The 17,091-nt window shown below is 40.4% G+C and overlaps 1 long non-coding RNA gene across 1 annotated transcript in view; it reads left to right on the top strand.

Moving 5' to 3' along the window:
* The window catches only part of LOC144691210 (uncharacterized), a 98,428-nt gene extending 96,538 nt beyond the window's left edge, over positions 1-1,890 (top strand). Inside the window, exon 3 of the long non-coding RNA XR_013579061.1 lies at positions 559-1,890. This is a non-coding gene — a long non-coding RNA (uncharacterized LOC144691210). The remainder of the gene's footprint in view (positions 1-558) is intronic.
* The last annotated feature ends 15,201 nt before the right edge of the window (positions 1,891-17,091 follow it).

Here is a 17,091-nt window from a genome sequence, read left to right on the forward strand (position 1 = left end):
CCTGCTTACGCACAGCTGTGATATTTTCCCTGACTAGCAATGCCACTCCTCCCCCTTTCATCCCTCCCCCTCTATCACATCTGAAACAACGGAATCCCGGAACATTGAGCTGCCAGTCCTGCCCCTCCTGCAACCAAGTCTCACTAATAGCAATAATGTCTTAATCCATGCCCTAAGCTCATCTGCCTTTCCGACAATACTCCTTGCATTGAAATAGATGCACTTGAGAACATTTCTATCCCATGCAAACCTTTGATTTCTGTCTATACATTCATTCCTCGCTTGACCTTTATCCTCCTCCACCTCACTATCTGCTCTAACACTCTGGTTCCCATCCCCCTGCAAATCTAGTAACAAGTCAGGGTAAAGCCTTGTCCATTTTTAAAATAAAAATAATAATTTTATAAAGTAGTCATGTTGACATAGATATATACATATATATATATATATATTCTTTCCTTCCTGTCTACTGGCTGGGACACGATATTTAGGTAACTGATCAATTGGCGAGAGTGAATCATGTGATGCGCCATCTAACCCTCTTTTGTGCTTTTTAAGAAACCGGTTCTCCAGGCCAGACATGGAACAGAAGGAGGTTCCTGAATGGACACTCTCTCCATCTATCCTACGAGCTGGGGACCTGCCTGTTGTTTGGCCATCCACATGCTGCAGGCAGCGTGTTAAGAATCAACCTGAACAGCTGCTGCCTTCAGAGCCAAAGAGATAACTCATCCGTCAACATCTTTAAGTCAGGTCGTTGCTAAATCCAGAGGGATGATCAAGCCCAGCCTGAACCATCCAAGTCATCAATCTACAAGACCTGTATACCATTGACTCTTATTGGACTTTAAGAAACTACTTAAACTAACCTCCCACTTTGTAAGTTACTTGTGTGTGTCTATGGGCAGAATTTTGCCGTCGGTGAGCAGGGGCAGGGCCCACTCGCCAACGCGTAACATGATGCGGGATGACGTTGGGCGGAACTCCCAACGTCACCGCGCCCCATTTAAATTTTCAGGAAGGTGGGGGCGCAGCAAAATCAGCTGTGCGCCCACCGACCTGTCAATGGCCAATTGAAGGAACCAATTAAAGGACCTGCCCATCCAACCTTAAGGTTGGCGGGCAGGCCAGGAGCCCTGGCTGCAACTAGAAAAACATGAAAACTCATCCGCGGGCGGGATGAGGTTTCATGTAGGGTTTTAAAAATTGTAATTAAGTTGTTCTGTAAATTATGAATATGTCCCAACTCATGTGACATTGTCACATGAGGGGACATGTAAGGGATTTTCCTTTTCTCTATTTTTAATATTTTTAAAAGTGCCAGTGATCTCCCTGAGGCAGCACTTAGCCTCAGGGAGATGTGTGCTCTTTCGTGCGCATGCGTGAAAGAGCGCACTCTCAATTTTAGTGAATCCCCCCCCTCCGCTCGCACAGGGAGCGCGTAGCGCTTCCCGGCGGACGTCACGCTGGGCGGGCCTTAATTAGCCCACCCACGCAAAATGGTGGCGTGGCCCCGATCGCTGGCGCCAATCGGCTCTGCGCCCACCCACGATTGGGTCAGGCCTGCCCACCCGACAGGCAGAAAATTCTGCCCTTTGTGTCTATGTGTGTGTGAGCATTTGAATGTATGTGTCTGAGAGAGTCAGAGGGCTTTTTATTTGCACCAGGGTGTTAAGTACAATAAATAGTTAAATACTCACTGAATTTCCAGCACATCCTTTTAAAAGATACCCTGCTATGGTCAAATGAGGTGTGGGAAAAGAGGGAGCCGTTCTACCCCTTTGCTGCTGATTGTAACAACATGATGTTCTCTTGTTACACAAAAAAAAGCAATCATTTTGCAGAAACAACAACTTCAGTGTGTGCTATGTTGTGATAAGGGTAGTAAAAATAAAATAGGCACTGCAGAAATTGAAGACTGAAAGTCATCTATTTTATTGTTTAATCTTGGTTGAGATACAACTAATCATAATCTCATACAACATTAGCCACATTCTTATACAACATCTGCTTTCAAATTCTGTTACAAATGCAGAAAAAATAATTTCATTATTAAAGGAACACTCATACTTAAAGCTCTGTAAAGCCCAAGCAGGGTTGGGGCTGTGACAAGTGTGACATAGGTTTCAGCGCACTTTCAATGGCTAAGGATTTTGTACTAAATGAATCTTTAAGCACATTCCCATTGAATGAGATGGATTCTTCCCAGGGCTCAGGTTTTATAACCTCTACTTTTGCTATCTTCTATTTTCATGCAACTACTTACATGCAATGCTGGAGCACAATCCATTAGAAGGTAATACTGACTAGGAGAAATTCAAAGTTTAATTCTTTTTGACGTGTAGAATCTTGAGTAAATGAAAACAGAAAGTGCTGGAAGAACAGAAAATTCTGGAAAAGCTCAGCAGGTCTGGCAGCATCTGTGGAGAGAGAAACAGAGTTAACGTTTCAAGTCCAAAATGAGTTCTAAAGGAGAGTCATATGGACTCGAAACATTAACTCTATTTCCCACTTCACAGATGCCACCAGACATGCTGAGTTTTTCCAGCATTTTTCGTTTTTCTTTCAGATTTTCAGCACCTGCAGAATTTTCCTTTTATTTTAGAGTCTTGAGGTCCAGGTCAACAGAGAATCACTCTTCTACTCTCACATTCGACACAGAAATAAGCGTGGGCAAGGAACATTTGCATGACTGTTCCTTTAGAAATGAACACCAGTCATGCTATGTTCCACGGTGGATTGTGTGGCAGTTGGCAAGACATCTTTCCTTCCCATATAACCACCAACATGTGTCTGAAATTGAGCCCGCTCATGGTTCAGCCTTCAGTCTGCCATTGATTGATTGAGTTACTAGACAGTCCATTTGCTGGTTGGTGCTAATCAGCTCTGACTTCTGACAGCTAGGATAGATTCTGAATAGATTTGAATTCCAGTTGATCCCAATCCTAAGCTCCAACAGAGTTCAGGCTCCATAGCCTGCCCTTCCACAGCAGCGCTCTTCTTAGAGTAAATTGTCAGGTAAGGACTCTCCTCTGGGAATGTACTTAAAGACTCTTGTAGTGCAACACCCTCAGCCATTGAAAATGAGCTGCAACCTATGGCTAGTTCCATTAAAATGGAAGCTTTTTGCACACACTTGTCACAGCCCCAACCCTACTTGGGCTTCACAGAGCTTTAATCCTGAGTGTTCCATTAATAATGAAACTATTTTCTCTGCATTAGAATGGGAATGTTAAATTCAGCAGCTGAAATGAGCCAGTGATGAAAATGGAGGTTGCCTGGGGTTGGCACAATTATAGTAGCCAGAGGACAGTGCTTCACATATAGTGTAAGTACATTAGGGCAGAAGAGCTTTTAAACCAGGACAAACTCAATACAACTTCAAAGAAAGTTTCATAATGAGCTCAAGAACCACTGGAAGGGAGTTGAACAATGTGTAAAAAATGAGTAACCTGTAAATGGTGCGAGAACCAAAAGAGCAATTCTTGCCAAATTAAGAACATACTTGAGTATCACTGAAAAAAGACATTTTGTCGAAGCTTTTTGTCTTGCACTCATCAGGACAATCACAAGTATACCAAGGTCAGGGGAAGCAACAACTTTATACTGTATGAGAAGAGAGTGCTGATTGGTTGGCAAGTGGACTCTGATAGGTAGAGGCGTTGCCATGGAGAATGCACCAGTTAATGATGACAGTTAACTGCCAAGCATCGTTTAAAATTTAAATCAGGCAGCTTGACTCTGATTGGTCAAGGCACTGCCCTGAAGGAAGAACTAGTGAATGGCTATCACTTATTTTGTTTAGCTGAAACAGGCACAATGTGTGTACATGTTCTTTCTGTCTGTAAAGAACAGGGTCCTATGTATTAATATATCTAGCTTCTAGTACACCCAAATGTGCTACACTGCGTGTACACTGGCATATTTGCATGTACTGGAAGCTAGATATATTAATACACAGGGCCCTGTTCTTTGCAGACAGAAAGAACATGTACACATATTGTGCCTGTTTCAGCTAAACAAAATAAGTGATAGCCATTCGCTGGTTCATTCCTCAGGGCAATGCCTTGACCATTCAGGGTCAAACTGCCTGGTTTAACTTTCAAACAATGCTCAGTAGTTAACTGTCAGTCGCCATTAACTGTTGTACTCTCCATGGCAATACCTCTACCAGAGTCCACTTGCCAACCAATCAGCACTCTCTTCTCATACAGTATAAAGTTGTTGCTTCCTCCGACATTGGTATTCTTGCGATTGTCCTGATGAGTGCAAGACAAAAGGTATCGCCAAAATGTATTTTTTTCAGTAATACTCAAGTCCTGTACCGCCAAAAAACTACAAGAACATACTCCGGGACAGAGCTGAAGTAAGGTGACTTGAACTGTCCAGGACATAAATTTCTTAAAAGGACAGTGTTGCTGGCAGCTTTTCTCATGTGATGACAGCAATTAAATACTTTAATGAATCAGAAAGGCTTGCTGGAAAAGTATGGTGAAAAATAAATTGAAATGATGATTTCTCCTGCCAGTTAGGAGAGTTCCGAAAGGCTCATTTGAATACATGAAAAGAGGAAAGAGGGACATTCTGTATTGAAAATACATCCCCTCCTCCTTAAGAAGTATTAAGAACTTTTCTCATCATATTACAGACCAGATTCATTTACATTTTTATTCTAGAAATACATAATGACAAAAGTTAGCTCTATTAGTAACTTGTAAAAATCTAATGCTTCAAAACATTGCATTGTTGAAAATAATCGTTAAGCTTAATAACAATAAACTCCAAAAGACAATGGAAATACACAATGAACATTGGAAGATACTAGGAGAGACAGAAATGGTTTTAAAAGAAAGGGGAAGTAACAGAACATGGGAAAAATGGAAAGAAAAGGAAAGTCTGAAGAGGTGTGCCAGAACTCAGGTTCACGTGTGATTAGGTGAGTTTCTGATCTGACCGTGCAAACAAGGGAGATAGTGAGTAGTGACTAAAATGCTATTACACAGAGGGGAAGTGTCAGAAAATTAAAACTGTTTTCTCTCATCTTTCTTTAAAAAGTGTATGCAATATCTTTAAGTCCCTAAGATACTGAGGGTGCATTCCAGCTCTTGTCAAACACGTTGCATCTCATTGATCTGAAACAATAAGCAATTGTAGTAATGCTGTTCTACTCTGTTTGGTAGTGAACCTGTTTTTATTGCCTGGGATATGATAAGGGATGAACTAAGGGTTTTGTATATCCTGAGTTGTCCTCAGGTTGAAATATCTGAAATGAGGTTAATAGTGTTCGCAGCATGGAATAGATGACGAAGAATTGATTTGTCAGGAGAGCAAAGAAAGAGAAAAAAGATAAATGAAGGCTTCTCCTGCTAGCTGGCGAGTTTTGAAGGACACATCTGGAACAGCATGACAAATTTAAACCACTGACTGTTGTATTCAAACACAAATGTGTCCTTTAACATACACAGTTGTCAAGAAAAGGTATAGAACTAGTGTTACTGTTCAGGAAGGTAAACCCTATGACCTTCAGATCAAAAGTAACTTGGCTTCTTTCCATCTGTGCAGATTTTTATTAATTTCTGACCATGATGTCAGTCAAGCTGTTATTGATCTCAGACTGTTACAATTAAATGGAATATTAGTAGCCATTGCAGTATTAATGGTAAAAATGCTCTTCTGGGTGAAAACTCTGTAGTTAATTGCATTAAAGATATATTTACTTTTCTTCAGTTCCACTGTTCAAATAGGAGCAAACTCTTGATTATAATTCATATTCCTTTAATTATTGAACACCTGAGCACTGATTCTCCAAATCTCCTACTAAGGCGGGTTTGAACATGGTGTCTCTGTCACACGAGGAGGACAAGCTGAAAAATGCCAGTAGAAATAAAGATTACTATAAACCATTGCAAGCATATTATGCACCAATATAAAATCTGAACTAAAGTTACTCCCATCCTGATCAGTCTTTTGATTCAGTAGTTATAAACACCTTTCTATATTTTCTGTCAATAACTATGTACAGTCTACAAAAGATTCAAACCTTTCAATCACAGTGCTTAGATAAATTCTGTTTTGCTTCAGAGCTGGTTACTATTTGCAGTTAAATAAGGTCAGACAAGAACAGTTAATGCACCCAAGGAGAGCACCCATATCATCCCTAGCCCAAGTGAATCCCTGGAACAGAAAGTGCCTTGACCCTTAAATTGCTTCCAGTGCACAGCTAACTTCACCAACACCAAAGCCTATTCTCTCGCAAGCTGTGACCAATCGAAATATGTGTGACAAAAGAATAATAATTTTCTTAATATTTTTCAGGTTTATTGTGAAGTAGGTTTATGGGAGTAAGTATAGTTGGGTATCTCTGTGTGATTTACTTACATTTGGAGTCAAGTAGATTGCAAGCTTGGAATCATCAAAAGAAGCTAGGTATAGAAATGTGCTTCACATGCTAATGAGTAAACATGAATGCTGGCTTAGCATGTCAGATGTGAAGGGAATTTGCATTTTTAGATAAATGAAGGGATTTTTGGATTTCAAAGGGATCTTAGTCTATTTACAACTAGCCAGATAAGCAAGGCTAAGGAGTGTGTTTATTGTCCCAAAAGTTACTGACAATATTGGCAACATGAACGTTTTTATATTATGAGGAAGATACAGTTTCAAAGGCGTATGGAACAATAGACTTTACATATTAAAAAGAGAGAAACATATATAAAGGAGAATGAAAGGCTATGTGGGAGAAGGCCTTGGTAAGATCTAACAGGAGTGTGTAAAACAGCCTTTATGAAGCCTCCAACCATTTGTACACAAGTCTGCTATGTAAAATAACTGAAGGAAGCCATTTGGAATTGCATTGCCAATTGGATACTGTGTTAACTTGCTGAGTTTGTTTTAAATCTGAAATCTATTTTGGACTGTTGCCTCAAAAGGAGTGTGAAACTTGGAGCCAGGTCAATTAGGGATTTTAGGATTTGTTATAATAGTAATTGTAGTCTGATGTATATACTTTAAATCTTTTATTTTGCTAATAAATATTTTAATTAATTAAAAAAAAAATCTCTGAAGCTCTGGGTGGACTCATTACTTCTGAATTCAGTGCACACATCTCATAATAAATGCAAATCGCAAAACCCGTTGTGATAGCACCACCAAGTTTCCCTCATGGGTTTGGTCTGCCTGGCACACATCAACTGCCATGTCATAACAGTGGTTTCAAAACATGCCTATACATCTAACTCAACAAAAAAAATTATAGAAAAAAAGGGCCATCAGCAGGCATTAGTTTTTTCCAGTTTACGTGTCATAAAGTTTTGGAAATGCCCAGAGTCCATTGTGCATAGAATCTGCTTTTCAAGTCTTGTTCATAATGCCATTACATCTTGAGTAGGTCACTTAAATTGGGGAAGGTGAGTGGGGAGGGGGGGCACTCTATGCAAGGTGTTAGTTTAAAAAAAGTCCTGTTTTGTTACACCAAATAAAAAAAAAATTGAATTTTAATTTCACTACATTCAGATTCTGTTTCTAAACAGTGTGGCAATGAGCAGCATCATGTTTTGACAGGGAAGTGTCTACACTTGAACTGGTTTCATAATTTGTTGAAAGAAATGACAGACTCACCAACTAGTTTAGCATTGGTTTAGCAATTGTTTGACCGTGCAGCCTCTTCAACTGCATTCTGAGCAGGGCAAAACACTTTCACTGAGCCTTTTCCTTAAAGAAACCAAGACAATAAATTGTTATTTTTTTCCCTATGTTTATAATAATCCAAATTATTAGATTAGTGTAGAACAGCTGTGCTAATAAATAATTAATAAATCATTATAAATAAGGCGTGATTTGAAAACATCCTGCTCATTTATCCACTTTACAACATGCAGTATAATGTCCAACTATCACCATTTTACATAACTAGGCTTAAAGGCAGTTTTAGCTGAGGTTTGACAATGACAAATTACCGTCCTATTTATAAAGTTGCAAACCAAGTGATTCACATGACATTATTTACATGCATCAGCTGAACTTCGAGATAGCAATCCATGCTTTCACCCACTTATTCAGCCATTTATTGGGACTTCATACAACTCGTGCAGTTTTTGTTCAGTATGTAGAAATAATAAGACAGTCAAACCATCATAAGTGACCTACTCTGCTGTGTTTCAGTGCTAGTGAAATTACCTGAACACAGCTGGATAATAAAACCCATGGCTCTGCAATAACTGAAGACTACAGATGAGTGCGACCGATGGATGAGTATTGCAGGTATAAAGATAGAAATAAAAAACATATTAAATTAAATCTGTGGGTGTCATATTAAATCTCTCTTGAGCAGGGAAAAATAAATCAGATGTCACATTTTTCTAATTGGTTGAATTAACAACTTAACCACAAAGATTTGCTGAAATACGGATCTTTGAGGGTTTTATTGAACCTACCACCCCCAAAAGTCAAACTGGGAGGGGCAGCACATGAAGCACTAGGGATGACCAGTGTAGTGATTGTGGATAAAACCTTTCCTACCGTTTTAGGAGTCACGTGATTGTGCTGACGAATCAGCCCTAAGCGTGGGTAATCTTAGGGGTGGAGCTTTCTAGTCATGGACCTGGTTCAAGCATGTAGCTTGTTCAAGAGCTCTGTAAATAAAGTTATCTGTTTCAAGTAAGAAAGCTGTCTGGTACACCAAGTTTATTACAATTGGCGACAAAGATAAATAACTCCGACGCTGCACCTCACCTCCTGAATGCGAGTACATCAGTTCTTAAGAAAAGAAAGTATACTCACCAGCCATGCCACTCTTTGGCAGAATCGACCCATATGACGCATCCATGGACGACTGGAGCCAGTACATAGAGCGCCTAGGTTTTTACCTTGTGGTGAATGAAATAACAGTGGAGGGGAAGCAGAAAGCAATTTTTTTAAGTGACTGTGGTAGCAAGATATATAATCTCATCCATAGCCTGACTGCCCCGAATACGCCCAATTCCAAATCTTTTAACGAGCGGAAAGACCTAGTGAAGACACATTTTCAGCCGAAGTCATCGGTGATTACACAGAGACATAAGTTCAACTCCAGAGTAAGGGCCCCGGGTGAGTCAATCGCAACTTATATCGCAAAGTTGAAACAGTTAACTGAGCACTGCGACTTCGGAGATTCACTTAATGACATGTTGTGGGACCAGTTGGTTTGTGGTGTACACGACAATGCCATTCAGCACGGTTTACTTGCAGAAGTTAATAATGACCTGAAGCACGCTATGGAAATAGCGCTAGCAATGGAGAGCGCGGAGGGGGACTCGCAGGCTTTGCAGAGCGTATAACATGGTGCCATTCTTCAGTTGGGGCAGGAACCTGCTACCAGGCGTGGCACAAAAACCAGAGAGACGGCCGCAAAGTAGGTGACAGTCTCTACTGCTCAAAAAACAAAAAGGCACACTGGTAGCATCTCACCAGTGATTCAGAAATTAATCTGTTACCGAGATGGGGTAACCATGTACCGGGAACCTGCAGATTTAAAGAGGCAGAACACAACAACTGTCATAACAAAGGGCATGTTATAAAGCAATGCAGTGTCATCAAGACAGCCAATCAGACAGCAGACCAAGGTGATTGAAGTGCACAATATAACTGAGCCAGCAGCTGCTGATACTGATATCTATTCCCTATAAAATCTCAAGGCAGTGAAAACTGAACCAGTCACTGTCACCCTTCAAGTGAATGGGAAGCCTCTAGTCATTTAGGTTGACACAGGAGTATTGGCCACAGTGGTGTGAGAACACACATTTAAATACCCAAGTGAAGGTACCCAGCCTCTGAACCTGGACAAGACCACAGCTCAGCTGAAAACATACACTGAAGAGACAATACAGGTGAAAGGCATCGCCCGTGTACCTGTATCCTACAGGCAACAGACAGCCCAACTTCCAGTGATTGTTGTAACAGTTGAAGGACCTAGCCTTCTGGCCCATGATTAGTTACAAAAAATTAAGCTCAACTGGTCAGAAATTTTTCAAGTTAGAACAGGAGGAATTCCTGAGTTGTTAAGGAAGTGCGACAGAGTATATCATGACAAATTGGGGAAAGATAAAAGGCCTAAAAGCAAAAATATATGTAGATTCGGAGGCAACACCCTGGTTCTTTAAGGTCAGACCTGTGCCTTATGCCCTAAAGGAGAGGGTGGATGCAGAATTGTGCCCCTTGGGAGAAGTTAGGCACAATCCAATAAGTCTAATTTTCAGAATAGGCAGTGCCCATAGTCCCTGTGATGAAAGCAGATCAAACTGTTTGCATCTGTGGAGGCTACAAATTAACTGTGAACAAGGCTGCTAAACTAGATAAATATCCTATCCTCAGGATAGAAGATTTGTACACTAAGCTTGCAGGAGGAAGACCCTATACCAAACAGGACATCAGCTATGCATACCAACAGCTAGAGCTGGACAGCGCATCTAGAGGGTATGTAACAATCAACACGAACAAGGGCCTGTACAAATATATACACCTGCCCTTTGGTGTATCATCTGCCTGTGCAGCCTTCCAAAGGACCATGGGAAGCCTATTGCAAGGACTTCCCCAAGTAGTAGTGAAACCTGGATGACGTCCTAATCACAGGATCAACGGAAGCTGAACATTTGGCCAATCCAGAAGAGGTTTTAAGGAGATTTTTGGGAGCTGGTGTACGATTGAAGAAAGTGGTGTTTTTTCCAAGTGACTTGGGTATTTGAGTGGATGCCCAAGGGGTTGCATCCAGCAGAGGAGAAAGTCAGGGCAATCAAGGAGGTGCCCTCTCCTACCCGTGTCACTGAACTCAAGTCTTTTTTGGGAAGGATAAATTATTACTGTTGCTTCTTGCCAAATTTGTCAACAGTGTTAGCCCCATTACACTTATTATTGAAAAAGAACCATCGATGGTCATGGAAGGTGCACCAAGAAGTAGTCTTTGTAAAAGTCAAGAAGCTTTTACACTCCTGTTTACTAGTACACTATGACCCATCAAAAGAATTAATATTAACCTGTGTTGCATCTCCCTATGGTGCGGGAGCGGTGTTGTCCCACAGGATGGAAGATGGTTCTGAAAGGCCGATAGGCTGTGACTCCAGAACCCTTTCAGCAGCTGAGAAGGATTATTCACAGCTTGAAAATGAAGGCTTATCTATAATATTTAGAGTAATGAAATTCCATCAATATTTGCATGGTCGACATTTCACCATAGTGTCAGATCACAAGTCACTGTTGGTTTATTTAGTGAAGATAAAGCAATTCCGCCGATAGCCTCTGCCAGAATTCAGCAATAGGCTTTGATTTTGTCAGCATATGAGTACACCTTTATGCACCATACGGCTGTGCATATAGCAATGCAGGCGCCCTCAGTTGTCTTTCGTTACCAGATAGCATTACACATGCTCGCGTTCACAAGAAGTTGTGCTTGTGTTGAATTTCCTGGACTCCTTGCAGGTCTGTGCGAAGCAAATTAAGAATTGGACAAACCGGGATCCAATTTTATCAAAAGTCCGAAACCAGGTATTGCAAGGGTGGTCAAGTGCACCAGTCTCTGAGGAGATAAGACTATTCTATGCCCATAAAAATGAGTTGTTATCAAGCTGGAATCTTGTTATGGGGAGCAAGAGTCATTGTCCCTTTGCAAGGACGAGAACCCCTCTTGACAGAGCTTCACAGTGCGCACCCAGGCATATCGAAGGTGAAGGTACTCACACAAAGCTATGTCTGGTGGCCAGGTATAGACAGTGATATAGAAAAAAATGTTTAAACACTGTTTCCAGTGTCAGCAACAATAGTAGTTGCCCATTTCAGTTCCACTGCATTTGTGGGAGCAGCATAGTCGACCCTGGGTTAGACTACATATAGACTATGTCGGTCCATTTTTAGGTACCATATTTTATTGATCATTCTAAGCAGATGGATGTGTATGAAATTAGATCACCAACATCCTGTACAACTATTGAAAAGCTGCATCAATGTTTTAGCGCACATGGCCTACCAAAAGTCATTGTTTCAGATAACGGTACAATCTTCACTAGTATGGAATCTCAGAGATTCATGAGTTTAAATGCAATGAAATATATTAAAACAGCACCATATCATCCCTCATCCGTTGGGTTAGCAGAAAGAGCAGTGCAAACCTTCAAAACCGGAATGAACAAGTTATCTGAAGAAACATTAGAAAGTAGAATTTCACATTTTCTTCTCAATTATCAAGACTCCTCCAGCAACTATGGGGTCAACACCGTCTGAATTACTGATGAAAGGCCGCCTTTGTGCAAGTCTGGTGTTTCCAAACTTATAGGAGAAGGTACAGAAGAACCAGAGTAGTCAGAAAGTGAATCATAATATTCATAGCAAAGCTCGAAAATTTACTGTGGATAGAGACTGTTTCATATGAAATTTTGGAAATGGTCCTAGTTGGGATCCCGGTATAATTGTGTCTGAAACTGGACCTTTGTCATACTAAGTGGAAATGGAAGACCGGATTGTTCGAAAACATATGGATCATTAAGAAGTAGAGAGACATTCCAACAACCAGTTATTCCACCTGTAATTGATGCTGAACCTTTAATCCCCAAGGTGACCGATCAACCTAGAATAGACATACTTGATGTCTCTGTTGAATTAAATAATTCTGAACTGCCATTGTCTAAGGATGTCCCTGATGCTGCAGTTCCTGATCATGTTGATCCAGTGGGAGACTCTCAAGTCGTAGAGCTACATCACTCTAACTAAATTAGAAAACCACCTCAGAGACTTAATCTATAATTGCATGGCCTGCGTATATATGTATATGTTGTGAATTAAGATATTCTTGTAAATAACTCATAGATTCATAGACTTATAGGTGTTTACAGCACGGAAAGAGGCCATTCAGCCCATTGTGTCTGCACCAGTCAACAAAGAACTGACTACATTAATACCATTTTCCAGTGCTTGGCCTATAGCCGTGGAGGCTATGGCAAAGCAAGTGAACATCTAAATACTTCTTAAATGTTATGAGAGTTTCTGACTCAACCATCTTTTTAGGTAGTGAGTTCCAGACTCCCACCACCCACTGGGTGAAAAAATCTCTCCTCAACTCCCCTCTTAGTCTTCTACCTCTTACCTTAAACCTATGCTCCTTGGTTATTGACCCCTCTACTAATGGAAAAAGTGCTTTCCTATCCACTCTATCCATGCTCCTCATAATCTTATACACCTCTATCAGGGCCCCTCTCAACCTTCGCTGCTCCAAGGAAAACAACCCCAGCCTATCCAATCTTTCCTCAGAGCTCAGACCCTCCACCCCAGGCAGCAAATCTCCTGGTAAATCTTTTCTGCACCCAGTGAAATCACATCCTTCCTATAATGTGGTGACCAGAACTGCATGCAGTACTGCAGCTGTGGCCTAACCAGCGGTAAGAAATGTTACAAAAGAATAAAGGGGGAAGAATGTAGCTACTGTGGGTAAAACATTTCCTGCTGTCTTAGGGGTTATGTGATTGTACTGATGAATCAGCCCTAAGCGGGGGTAATCCTAGTGGCAAAGCTTTCTAGTCGTGGGCCTGGTTCAAGCATGTAGTTTCTTCAAGAGCTCTGTAAATAAAGCTACCATTTCAAGTAAGAAACCTGTCTGGTACACCAAATTTATTACAAGCAGGCTACAGGCCAAGGGCAGCAGGATATTTTGAATGTTTTACATAGAGAAAAAAAGGCTTGGAATTATAGGGCACTTTTCAGGGCCACCAGATGTCTCAAAATGCTTTCCAGACAATGAAGTACTCTTTGCAGTGTACTCACTGCTGTAACGTAGGAAACACTACAGCCAATTTACACAAAGCAAACTCCCAAAATAACAGCAATGTGACAATGAACATCTGTTTTTGTGATGTTGATCGAGGGATAAATATTGGCCAGGTCTTCGGGGATAACTCCCTAGCTCTTCTTCAAAATAGTGCCATGGAGTCATTTATGTCTATGCAAACAGATAGGTGGGGCTTTGATTAACAACTCATTTGAAAGACGACACCTCCAACAGTGCAGCATTCCATCAGTGCACTGGAATGTCAGCCTTGATTTTCTTTTGTGGTCAAGTCCTGCAGTGGGACTTAAACCCGAAATCTCAAGGCTCAAAACATGAGTACTACCAACTAACAACTTCTTCAAGCAATTACACTCAGTATGGTAATGTGGTCCTGCTTAATCTCCCTGTCTCCCTCTCACCTTTTTGCAGTGCTGTTGCAAGACTTGGGTCCTGCAGCTCAGTCTGCTTCATTCGTTCCAAGCACCAGTCCAGAAACTGCAGACTAGGAAATGAGATAGAGGGGTCTGTGCACAGGATGATTCACTCTGTAATGGTGAGTGAGCTGGATGCAGTGGAAAGGGCAGAGCTAGATGATGACTGGATGTAGTAGCACAAGCTTGGTTCCTGACTTTACCAAAGAGCATAAAGTTCATGCTTTTGCAGCTCATTGTTCAAACAAAGGGTCCTTCATGTAGATCGCAAGTGCTTGAATGGTAAGAAAAGCTCCCTAAGCCCCGACCAGAAAGTTCGACTCTGATCGGTCAAGGCATTTGCCTTCATATCAAACAGCATGTCCCTTCAGCTGTTCGCAATGGACAAAGTACTGACCGTGCCTAACCAGCTCTTGCTTGCAAAACTCAAAACACAGTGTCCAACATTAGATGTGGTTCTGCGATTGGACAACATTTGCTAAATAATCCTCAGTGTGCTGAGAATTACACTGACAACCAATTTAAGATAATCAGTTGGGCTCGCAGCCTACTGGAAGCTAGATATATTAATACACAGGACCCCATTCTCTGTAGGCAGAAAGAACATGTACACACATTGTGCCTGTTTCAGCTAAACAAAATAAGTGATAGCCATTTGCTGGTTCATTCCTCAGGGCAATTCCTTGACCAATCAGAGTCAAGCTGCTTGGTTTAAATTTTTTTTTAATGCTTGGCAGTTAACTGTCTGTCACCATTAACTGGTGCATCCTCCATGGCAACGCCTCTACCAATCAGTGTCAACTTGCCAACTGATCAGCACTCTCTTCTCGTACAAAGTTGTTGCTTCCCCTGATATTGGTATTCTTGCGATTGTCCTGATGAGTACAAGATGAAAAGCTTCAACAAAATGTATTTTTTCAGCAATACTTCTCAGGATTGTCAGTTGGGCTCACAGTGTGACTCACTTAGGCGTGCTAGAAGCTACATATATTCATGCCCAGGGCTCTGTCCTTTGCAGACAGAAGCAACATGTCCACACTTAGCACCATTTCAACTAAACAACAGCTTAAGGAACAGTCATTCCCTGGTTCATTCCCCAGGGCAATGCCTTGATCAGAGTCGACCTGCCCGGTTTGAATTTGAACAAAGTTGGGTAGTTAACTGTTCTATGTTGCATCTTCCACTAGAGTTCACTTTCCAACCAATCAACACTCTCTTATCATGCAATATAAATTGTTGCTCCCCCGTAACTGTTGGTAATTTATTGCATGTTGTCCTGATGAGTGCAAGACAAAAAGTTTTAATAGCATGTCTCTTTTTCAGCAATAATTATTACTTCTTGCAGAATTTTTGAGTGAAATTAAAAGGAAAACAACTGTTTTCACACTGTTTTGTTGCTGAAGAAAACATACTTCTGAGTATATCTTTAAAATAATTCTCAGACATTGCGGTTAGCTTTAAATGTTACTTAACAATAATATATTATTCCATATTTGCAGCATTTGCAGTTTGCATTTTACCCACAATATTCTGAATTGCATAAATATCACAATCCCACAGCACCTGAGACCGGTAAAACAAAACAATTGTTTTGAAATATTATTCATACATACTCATTAAAAACTCCATATTGTACATAACGTGAATGAATACACAGGTAGAAATTCAATCAGCAAATCTTGAGGTTCAGCTGAAGTTTAAAGCTTCTGTTTGACCATTTGGATCTGAAGTCAGGATATCGAATGGATAGTATTGATTAGCATGCAAATGAAAACCAGAGAGGTGTATAACAGGCAGCTGAATCAATATTGGCTGTTTCACACTATCACTAATTTAAAAATACACCCAAGAAATTTCAATCTATTAATGTTTTATACTTTAAACTGAAACCATTTTAACATCCTAATCCCTACAAATTACCAAATGACGATTTTATTTGTTTAGCACAAAACAAATTGGTCTAAAATGCTGCAATCTTCTAACATGCAAATAGTAGACTAGATACTATTTTTATCTTTTAATCTTTATTTTACAAATGCAAATTTTAGAAACTCTTATAAAGATTTGCAGTAAAATAGATCAAAATGGTTCTGGTATTAATTAGATTGGGGAAAACAGAACACTTTAAAACTTAAACATTGTTGAAACTGCAGATATAACACAAAATAAATTTATGTACATTATTGAGAAAACAAATAGTAATGAGTTTTTTAAGGTTGCACTTGACTTCCAGGAGCTGGGGTGTGATATAATTAACATTTTCTTGTCTATTGTTCAGCTCCCAGTGCATTTTCCATTAAAATAAACACTCTTTTCATTAGACTATGGAAGACCTGGGCATCGACTTAAAGCATCTTGATCTGGAGGCTTTGGACATCCAAGATCTACTAAAGCAAAAAACATTAACCAAAATTAGAATTACATAAACAAATGAAGTTTAGGCTCAGATTATGTGCTACATGTACACTGCATTTATGCAACTTGATAATGTACTGCAAATCTTTTAGTAGATTAGTAATCATTACAATGTATTTTAAACAACTTGGGTTTATTTAGTGCCTTAAATGTAATAAATTTTCCCAAGGTATTTCACAGGAGGGATCCATAGCAAATTAGACACCAAGCTGCATAAAGAGATATTAGGGCAAAAGCTTAGTCAAAGAGGTAGTTTTTAAGGAATGCCTTAAAAGAGAAAAGTGAGGTAGAGAGACAGAGAGGTTTAGAGAGGGTCCTCCAGAACTTAGGGCCCAAGTATCTGACAGCACTGCCACCAATAGTGGAGCAATTAAAATCAGGGCTGCTCAAGAGGCTAGAATCAGAGGAACATGAATATCTGGGAGGGTTGTGCAGCTAGAGGAGATTACAGAGAGGGGTGAG

The sequence above is a fragment of the Cetorhinus maximus genome, chromosome 15 (genome assembly GCF_964194155.1).
Source record: "Cetorhinus maximus chromosome 15, sCetMax3.hap1.1, whole genome shotgun sequence".
Taxonomy (NCBI): domain Eukaryota; kingdom Metazoa; phylum Chordata; class Chondrichthyes; order Lamniformes; family Cetorhinidae; genus Cetorhinus; species Cetorhinus maximus.